This window comes from Paroedura picta, chromosome 18, assembly GCF_049243985.1.
Source record: "Paroedura picta isolate Pp20150507F chromosome 18, Ppicta_v3.0, whole genome shotgun sequence".
NCBI lineage: Eukaryota > Metazoa > Chordata > Lepidosauria > Squamata > Gekkonidae > Paroedura > Paroedura picta.
The window spans coordinates 12,056,080-12,066,080 of NC_135386.1; positions in this window are offsets into that span (position 1 = coordinate 12,056,080).

A 10,001-nucleotide genomic window follows, 5' to 3' on the forward strand; every position below is an offset into this window, starting at 1 on the left:
GTGGCAGCCCTTTGAAACTATTCCCAAAGGGTAGCCTGCAGGGGCCTGGGGCTGCAGAAAAGGATAGACAGAGAGGCCATATTTTGAGTCAGACCTTTCGTCTGTCATGGTCGGTATCTGCTGGCAGCTGCTCTTCAGCCAGCCTCAGGTGCAGGCTTTTGTGTGCAAGGACAGGCTAACAAATGGGGCCCCACGCTCCACAGACAGCAGAGGTGTAATCTGCCTCTGTACCATGCTGCCACCTCAGCCTACCGTATGGATTAATCCCGCCTGATTGGAAGGAAGAGAGCCTTGTTCTTGCATTCTGAGATTCCGTGTCAGCTGGAGAGACATAACGTGGTTTGGCTGGGGAAGGTGTTAGATTAAAATGCATGTTGCTGCTTCAGTGAATAATTTAAGATGAAATCCTATGGATGCCCAAGCACTTGCCAGTTAGGCTCAGGTCTTGTTCACGAGTTGCAAACAGATAACCAGTTATTCCAGGGATCATTTTCCTTTTTGGTAACCCGTTCAGGGTTGCTTAGCAGTTTACTCCAGTGTATTCTTTCCTACCAGTGCAAGTACAGCACCATGGCCTTTTTGTGCATGCATGTTCTCCCACCGCCCTTTGGCGTTCTGCTTGCCCACAACATGGTTGTATCACTGATCCATTCCATAGTTTAACCGGGCAGTTAAATAGCTCATAAATCATCATATAATATAAAAATAATCCTGCTGTTCTTTGTTTGTAGTCCTTAGCAATGTTAAGGGTTGCTAACTTGTTTGGATCATGCATGCAGACATGTTTGGTCCGCAGTAAAGTTGGTTGATGTTGAACTAAACCAACCTGGGTGTAATCTGCATGGGGCTTTTTATCCACTCCCAGTTTGAATGAAACCCTCCTGTCTACACTGAATTTGACTTCCATTTTGATTTGGGTGCTTTAAATTTTCCCTCTGCATCATGCATGATTGATCCAGAGTGACCCTACCTTTCCCCCGCGATATCCAGAAATGGATATAACCCTTGATATTTAAAAACTGGCATTGGAAAGTGTGCAGATTTCTGCTTTTTGCGAATTAACTTCCTTTTTCATGCCTGGTAGCAAAACAGTATTCCCTGATTGGCCAGGGCATCAGTTCAAAGACTTCCTGGTTCCCGGTTGCAAGGCTTGCCTTAAAGTGACAGCACTCCAGAAGCTCTAACCTCTCAGCAGAGATTCGCCTCTTATTATTTCCCTCTGCTGTCTCCAATCTTCTCTCCCTCCCTTGTTCAAGAAAAGAAAGAAAGAGGCTCCTGCTGCGCTTGGCTCCCCTCCCTGGTCTGAGTTTCCCAATCAAATGCAGAACACTTTCTGTTTCGGGGGGGGGGGTAGAGGAAGACCCGAGTTCAAATCAATCTGAATTCAGCAGGATCCACAATGAAAAAAACAAAGTGCAGAATCAGCCCTGGTGATCATGTCTGATTATCGTGGTTGAACATGGCAGGTTCACTTACCGAACTCATTTACTGCACAACTCACAGCATCCCAAGTGCTATCCTATATACACACATACTTGGATGCAGCCTTCTAATCAGATGGAAGCGCAACCATGTCCGTGTACTTGTAAACACTGTCTGCCAGCCTGGGTCCTAACTGTGTTTATACAGAAGCACATTACAGTCTAGAGATCCAGTTTACTATGATACATTTTCCACCTGTCTTTATCCCTTGCATGGAAACAATTTTGGTCTCATTTTGAGATATATAATCGCCAGAGAGATTAAAGGCTTACATGTATTTACCGTAGGAAGGTGACTAAAGTCAAAACCTGTGGAGAGGTGGCTGCAGCTCTGTATAGCCAAACAGAGCATCCTTTCAACTAGCCCCAGGCAACCGTTTCCTGCCATCGGGACAGCATGAAGTGAGGCTCATAGCAATTTGCACAGATCTGACTCCATCCACCAACTTTTAGGGGACACAAAATCTGCCAAGGAGCAGAGCCCACCCACCAAGGGGCAGGACCAATGAAGTCCAGAGAGGGAATCAGTGAAATCAGGAACAGAGGCTGATTCTGTGAAGGCTCAAGGGGGTAGCAGGTGACCGTGGATGAGCGAGAGGGCTGTGAGTGTCCTGCATAGTCCAGGGGGTTGGACTAGACGTCCAACTCTAGGATTCTAGGATTCTAGAGCTGAAGGGTCAGAGGCCACAGAAATATTAAGTAATTGAAGGTGTGCATTTCTTTCTCTCCTGTCTTTTCCTTTATGTCAGGCTGAGGAGGTAAGGAAGAAGACCCTCACCAGAGCTCTGCAGTGTTTAAGGAAGTTGCTTTTGAGACACAGAAAAGCCTGGAATGAAAATGAAAATAGGCTGAAAGCCTAGTGCAGCCTGCAAAGGTCTCGGAAGGTGCAGTTCCACAAATTCGTTTCCCTTAAAAGGCACAATACAGGTAAAAGTGTTTCTCTTTCGACTTCCTGCCATTATACGAAGAAGCCCAGAAGGAGGTGCGGCATTTCCCAAGGTGCACTGCTGCAAGAGCCTCACTGCCTCTCTGGTTTGCTCCCTGCTTTCCCTGTGTGCCTGTCTCGTAACAGACAGCCCACAACATCTCTGCTGCAGTGACTCTCTTGCCTGGTGCTGTAGGACTGTCTTCTGATGGCTGCTATGGAAATCAAGTGTGGACAACATGACCTTGCTTGCATCCATCCATCCCTCCAATGCTGGAGATGGGGAGAGGAGAGAAGGAATTGTGCTGAAGGCACAGGAGATGTGACCTTTTTCTCCCTTGTCTGTCCACCACATCGTTGGGAGGATGAGCAAATCCTGTCGTTCCCCCCTTCCTTCTCAGATAGCTTCAGGAGGATCATTTGTTGGTATGTAGGGGATGGGGGGAGTTTCCTCCTACTCCCCCCCCCATCCAACTCCCATGAACAGGCGAAGGGGGAGAGAAAGGGCCTTCTTACCACCCCATGCAAAACTGGAGGGACAATGCAGCTGGCCGTGAGTGAATCCCACACTGATAGGGTCTTTAAGGCCTGCTTGACTCTTTCTGGCTCTCATTTAAGCCACTCACTCTGGTAGAGGATGGGGAGATGTGCTTAAAGTGAGTGAAATGCACCCCACAGCTTGCAGCACGAGGGTGACATGTGTCGGCGTAAACGAGCGAGGTCAACTGCAGCCGTACGCGCGATGCCGGAGAAGTACTTGGCCGTCCTTGATTGAGCAGTGCTTGAATAACACAACGAGACAAAGGCAGTCCCTGGATATGTAACATGGGGGGGAGGAACACTTCTCCTTCCTGCAGCAGCATCTCTATGCAGATAGTACACCCTCCAATGAAACCTGTTTAATAGGTAGCCTGCTTCTTTCCCTCCACCTTCCCCCTTCCTTTCCAAAGCATGCTGTTGCCCTAAGCTCCAGACAATGTCATTCCATTTTCTAAAGCCATCAGTGGCCCCAGATTTCAAGGTGCCCCGGCCCAACTCTCCTTTCTTTAGATGGCTCCTTCTCCTCATTTGCAAATCCAGGGAAGGGGCTTCAGAAATGAAGGAAGGGTTGCAAGCCCTTTCATTGCATATGCAATATTACCCGGCTTTTGGATAGGTTGCTTATTGAATTGGTTATTGGCTACCGGCTACTGCACCCCCTCCACTTGAGTCAGAAGGCAGTTGGTAGTTGTGAAAAGATAGTTGTGGGGGCAGAGCTCGGTGGTAGGGCATCTACTTTGTCCCAAGTTCAACCCCCAGCAAAACCAGTCAGAAGGACCAGGCAGTAGATGGTGTGAATGCCCTCCACCTGAGACCCTGGGAAGGCTTTGCCAGTCGAAGTAGACCAAAACGACTCAGGATATAGGTTTGGGCTGCAGCTGTGGCTCAGTGGAAGGGCATCTGCTTTGCATGCAGAAGGTCCCAGTTTCAATCCCTGGAAGCTCTTAGGATCTGCAAGCAGGTGATGTGAAAGACATTTCCCAGACTCCGGAGAACTGCTGCAAGTCAGAGTGGCCAGCGATGACTCTGACGACTTGGCATAAAGCCGCTTTGTATGTTCACCTATTTTATGGCAAGGTGGGAAGAAGGCACTGTCCGTGTGCAGGGTGGGATTGCTAAGGACTACAAGAGAGCTCAAATAGCGTGCTTGTCTCAGAGAACTCATCTGCTTGTACGAATGGCTGCCTGCTTCTCTGTGCTCAGTATGTAAATAAAGTGATATTGCAAAAATTAAAAGATTATTTTGGAGGAGCTTTGGAACAGCTGAGCCTGGGAAGGAGGGAAGAAGGAAAGTTAGTTAGCTAGTTAGTTAGGTTAGGTTTCTCGCTGTTAATAATTACCTGGAAATGCTACAGGTGCTAGTCTGAACTGCTGCTGAGCTGCTGTACTTGAATAACTAAAAGTAAACAAGCCGAAACGAAATCCTGGCAAGATGAAGGCAATGGTGATTGGGAGGGCTGAGACCCTGAAGAACATGGGGCTCCCCACCTTTGATGGGGGTCTTTAAAAAGCATCTTGGAAAGCTACATATCTGATGTTTGAAACCTTGTTTTAGTTTAAGGCTGCGTGGGGCACAGAGAGAGAGCTTAATTGGTCTACTTCTACGTGGTCCTGCCAAGGCAGGCCCTCTTGTTTTTCTTCTCAGGCTAAGTGAAGGGAGTCAGTTTTAGAAGTGGATTAACTCCCTCCCCTTCTGCTCCCAAACTGGGGTTGCCTGCTGCTCAAGGAGTTCTCCTGGCTTTACAGTTCCAGACTGCAGATCCCCTCGAGAAAATTGCAGCTTCAGAGGGTGGATTCTGTGGTATACCATAGATTCCATGGAAAACCCTCTCCAGATTCCCCCCCTCCACAGGCTCTATCCACAAATCTCCAAGAATTTCCCAGGCCAGAGTCAGCAATCCTTCTCCAATCAAAATGACTGCTCCAGTAAATCTGGTGGAAGTAGCCATGAAGATTTGGTTCCCCAATGTTTTTAGGTCAGATGTTTTGAGGTCAGATTAACCTCTGGATTAGCCCAGAGCCTGCAAAAGGGAGCTCCTCCACCAGGCATTTGACTGAGGTCAATCCGACATCAAAACATCTGAACCAAAGACATCTGGTGGTCCCCCTCAAGCCATACCCTCCATAATCTGAAGGATTCTGACCTCCCTAGGGGTCGTTCTATTGAAATTGTTCAGTGAATTGATTACAGTAAGCTGTTAAGCTTATATTTGTTGTTAGAACTGTTCTGATGTGTGACTGTTATTAAATATATGATGTTCTATGCTTCCCAAAATGTTCCCCGTAAACCACCCTGGGCTGTATGGAAAGGGCGGTATAAATGAATGAACGAATGAACGAAGGAACAAACAAACAAATAAATAAATGTGCCCAGAGCTACTGGGGGAGGGGCTGCTAATGCTAACCTAGACAGTAAGTTGATGGTCATTTGCATCTAAGAATGGAAATTAGCATGTACAAATGGCACCCTCTCTTTTTGGGTGGCCACTCTAAAACCAAACCCTTATTAATAAAGCCCCAGAAATGTCTTGCTGGGAAAAGTGGAAAGCATGTAGTAATATTTTATTGTTACTTCCTTGGAAGTCAAGGTGGCAGATGCAGAATTCATGTCCATGCACTGTCCAAGAGCCAGTTTGGTGTAGTGGTTAGGAGTGCGGACTTCTAATCTGGCATGCCGGGTTCGATTCTGCGCTCCCCCACATGCAGCCAGCTGGGTGACCTTGGGCTCGCCATGGCACTGATAAACTGTTCTGACCGAGCAGTGATATCCGGGCTCTCTCAGCCTCACCCACCCCACAGGGTGTCTGTTGTGGGGAGAGGAATGGGAAGGCGACTGTAAGCCGCTTTGAGCCTCCTTCGGGTAGGGAAAAGCGGCATATAAGAACCAACTCTTCTTCTTCTTCTTCTTCCAGATCTGTTTGCTTCAGCAAGGAGATGGTTGTGTGTTTTCAGACAGTACTCTTCTGGAAATCAGGAGAAATCTTTCAAGAACCGTCACAATTAATGTGCCTGCCATTGTGTCTACACTGCCACAACTGTGGATATGAACCTCAATACCAAGAGGGTAGGCATGCGTGCGTCCATGTCAGCATAAATGCTGAGAATGTCATCTCACACTGATAGTCCCAGGAGTTGGGCTTAGAGTAAATAGACCACCCACGGATACTTTGAAAAGGCCCATCAGGGAAGGAACATTGTGGGTGGAGAGAAATCGGCTGCTGTCCCTTGCTTGAAATGGCAATGGGGATACACGGGCCTTCACTTCAAAGGTTACGCACATCATACTGAGTCCAGCTGTTGGCTTGTTTCCTAATATTCCAAAAATGGAACTCTTTGATTTCAACCACATCTAGTCGATACAAAAGAGCCCATGAGGTTTCTTGCTGGATTTGAACACTCAATACACACAGCAGGGACATTGATTCTTCTAGCGTCCCACTAAAACATGTTTTCCAACTACGGGAGAACGACTCAAATAGTATCAAAATGTGAAACCTATGAAAAACTTAGCCTGAGGCATCATGCAAGTCTTGGCTTTCTTTCTGATGAATCATCAGTGTCCACAGTCTAATGTGGACCACTAATACAATAAGGTTGGGGAACAAGTCAAGGTCACACCCCTTTGTGAAATGGCTTATCCTTCAGTGTTGTCTGTGGGAGCTCTTTCATCGTGAGGGTTAGGGACCTTCTAGAAAAATGGCTTTCCTCAGAAGAGGTAGATTTGGAGCCACTGTCTTCTGCTCTTTGAGTCAGGAAAACAGTGTACGTCTGTCTGAAGGAAATGGTATTGAGTAACCACAAGTTGTGTAGCACAGTCCTGTACAGCTTTACTTAAAAGTAAGCCCCATTTGCCGTGGTCACTGAACTGTACATATATATATTCCATATTTTGTGTTGTGGACAGAGAAGTTTATTTCACTGAACTGTGGTGCTATTCCGATGCCGCTCTAAAGGACTGTAAATAAATAAACGAACAAACGAAAGTCCCATTTTGTTCAGTGAGACTTATTGCCAGGTAAGTTTTCTAGGTCCAATCTATTAACCACTTTATGGTCTACAGAAGGCATTAGTTACAGGGTCTGTGGCTCAAGCTATGCCATCTCTGGGTTGGGAAGTACCTGGAGATTGTGGGGGTGGAGCCTGGAGAGGGCAGGGTGGATGGAAGGGAGAGACTCCAGCAGGGTATAATGCCATAATTCCACCCTCCAAAGCAGCCCTTTTCTTCTGGGGAGCTGATCTTGGTCATCTGGAGATCGTGAGAGATCTCCAGGTCACCTCAAGGTTGGCAGCCCTAACCCATTGGCATGAATAAGGCCTAAGGCTCACCTAGTTTGGTCAGAAGGGAGAAGAGGAAGAAGAAGTTGGTTCTTATATACCGCTTTTCTCTACCCGAAGGAATCTCAAAGCGGCTTCCAGTCGCCTTCCCTTTTCTTCCCTTTCCTCTCCCCACAACAGACCCCCTGTGAGGGAGGTGAGGCTGAGAGAGCCCTGAGATGACTGAAGAAGACTTGGTTTTTATATCCTACTTTTCTCTACCCAAAGGAGTCTGAAAGCGACTTACATTCACCTTTCCTCTCCCCACAACAGACACCCTGTGAGGGAGGTGAGGCTGAGAGGGCCCTGATATTACTGAAGAAGAAGAGTTGGTTCTTATATTCTGCTTTTTTCTACCTGAAGGAGTCTCAAACTGTTTCCTCTCCCCACAAGAGACACAGTACAAGGTGGGTGAGGCTGAGAGAGTCCTGATGTTCTTGCTCGGTCAGAACAGCTTTATCAGTGCTGTGGTGAGCCCAACATCACCCAGCTGGTTGCATGTGGGAGGCCGCGGAATCAAGCCCAGCTTGCCAGATTAGAAGTCTGCACTCCTAACCAGTACACCAAGCTGTTTGACTGCTTTGACCAAGGTTTGACTGCTTTGTAATTATAGGGGGGAAAGGTCTTTGCCAAACATCTCCTATGGTTGTTGAATACTGAGGTATTTTAACCCAAAACAGCATCTGTCTGTTGTGTTCAAAGTGGGTTTCAGGAATCCTGCAGTTTCCTATAAGTTATTGAGTTGAAGCTGACACCTGGAGTCAACCCCTTGGTCCATGATAGTCTGTATTGTTTACTCTGGTTGGCAGTGGCTATCTAGAGTCTTGTCTGGAGGCCTTTCTCTTGAGAGCTAGTTTAGTGTGATGATTAAGAGCAGCGGTTTCTAATCTAAAGAGCTGGGTTTGATTCCCCGCTCCTCCACATGCAGCCACCTGGGTGACCTTGAGTTGGCCACAGTCCTGTTAGAGCTGTTCTCACAGCAGTTTCTCTCAGAGCTCACTCAACCCCAAATACCTCCCAGAGTGCCTGTTGTGAGAAGAGGAAGGGAGGGTGATTGTAAACCACTGTGAGACTCCTTCGGGTAGAGAAAAGTGGGGTATAAAACCTCCTCCTTCTGCTGCTTATTGATCCTGGAGATGGTGGGGGTCTTAACTTGGACATTCTGCATGCAAAGTGGATGCATTGGCACTTAGCTACTTTTCCTCCCCAAGTAGAAGGAATCTGGCAGAGAAGATCTTTAAAAACACCCCTCCCTTATAGCTGTAGAGGAAGGCTGGATTGTTCCAAGCTTCATTTCCATTCAAGCATAATGATGGTGAGATCAAAGTGTCCTTCGCCTCTCTACTCCCCAAATACAGAGTTTTGTTTTTTTTAAGCAATGATTTAAGTGTTGGTCAGCTCAGCAGATAATTCAATATTTAAATGTTAATTTCTTCACTGGGTTTGGATCCAGTTTCTCTCATTCTCATTACCAAGACTGGAGGACAAGAAGGGCATATGGCAGACATCCCTCCATTGTGCCTGTACCCAAACTTCACTGGGAATTGCTTTCCTGAGCAACTTTTAATATATCTTCTTATTAATATCAAATGTTTAATCTTCACATAGAACATTTGCCAAAGTTCAAAGAGCTTGAAACAAATCACATTGCAAGACATCTGTATTATAAATTAATGTTAGCCTTCCAGGACCCAATTTGGTGCTGAAAAATGAGGTATGAGTGAAACACAATGACTGTAGGTCTGTTGTCTCTTTCCCTTGCATACAGTTGGGGTTTGTTCATGTGTTTGTGTGAAGGTATTGATCTGCCAGCATGCTTTCAGTTGTTTTTATTAATTGTATTTTATCCTGTGTTGAAAGGCACCTGGGATGCCATTTGCAGAAAGGGGGGTTAGAAATTGCTGAAATCAAAGTCAAGTAAGTTAGATTAATGATAAATATGTACTTTCCGAGGCAGACATTTTGAAAGCCGTGATGGCCTTACAAAACAGGTGTGCCAGCTGTGGCACTTTTCCTTTTCCCAAGGAAAAAAGCAGCTGCCCTGTGAGGGGGGTGGATGGAGGGAGGGATCCCTGACAAATGTTCGCAACTGGTTGCCATGGCTTCTTCTAGTTGTTGTATAGGGTTGCCATTCTTGGTGGAACCTGGAACTAGAGTTTCCCAGGATGGCCTGGAAGCCAACAAAAGATGGGCAAGGGGGTGGGGATGTTGGTGACAGCATGATATCCTTTCTGAGGAAAACCCAGAAATAACATCATGCCTCTATAGGAATCACTGGCAACTCTTTGGTCAAACTATAGAATTACTTCCAATTTCTAGAGATGATGAGGGTTTCTCCAAAGTGATTTCTATCCTTTCTAGGATTCACTGGAAATTGTATGGTTTAATCATAGGTCTTACCATAGATTTTCTGATGATTTCTAGAGAAGTTCCCGCCCTCCCAAAAGTAACTTAATGGTATTGATCCCTTACCTGCTTTCTGTTTTTTGAAAGTTCTTTTGCCACCACTCAAAAGTGGTGGTGGGGAATGGGAACAGCCTGGAGTTCTCTTGGAATGACAACTGATCTCTGGACTATAGAGATCACTCCCTTTGGGGAAAACAGCGGTTTTTCAGGGTAGTGTGGCTTTACATCCCTGCTGAGCACCTTTCCCTTCCTAAGCTCCATCCTCTGCAGCTCCACCCCAAAATCCCCAGGAATGTCCCAACCCAAAGCTGGGTTGTAGTGTTGCCATTCCCCAA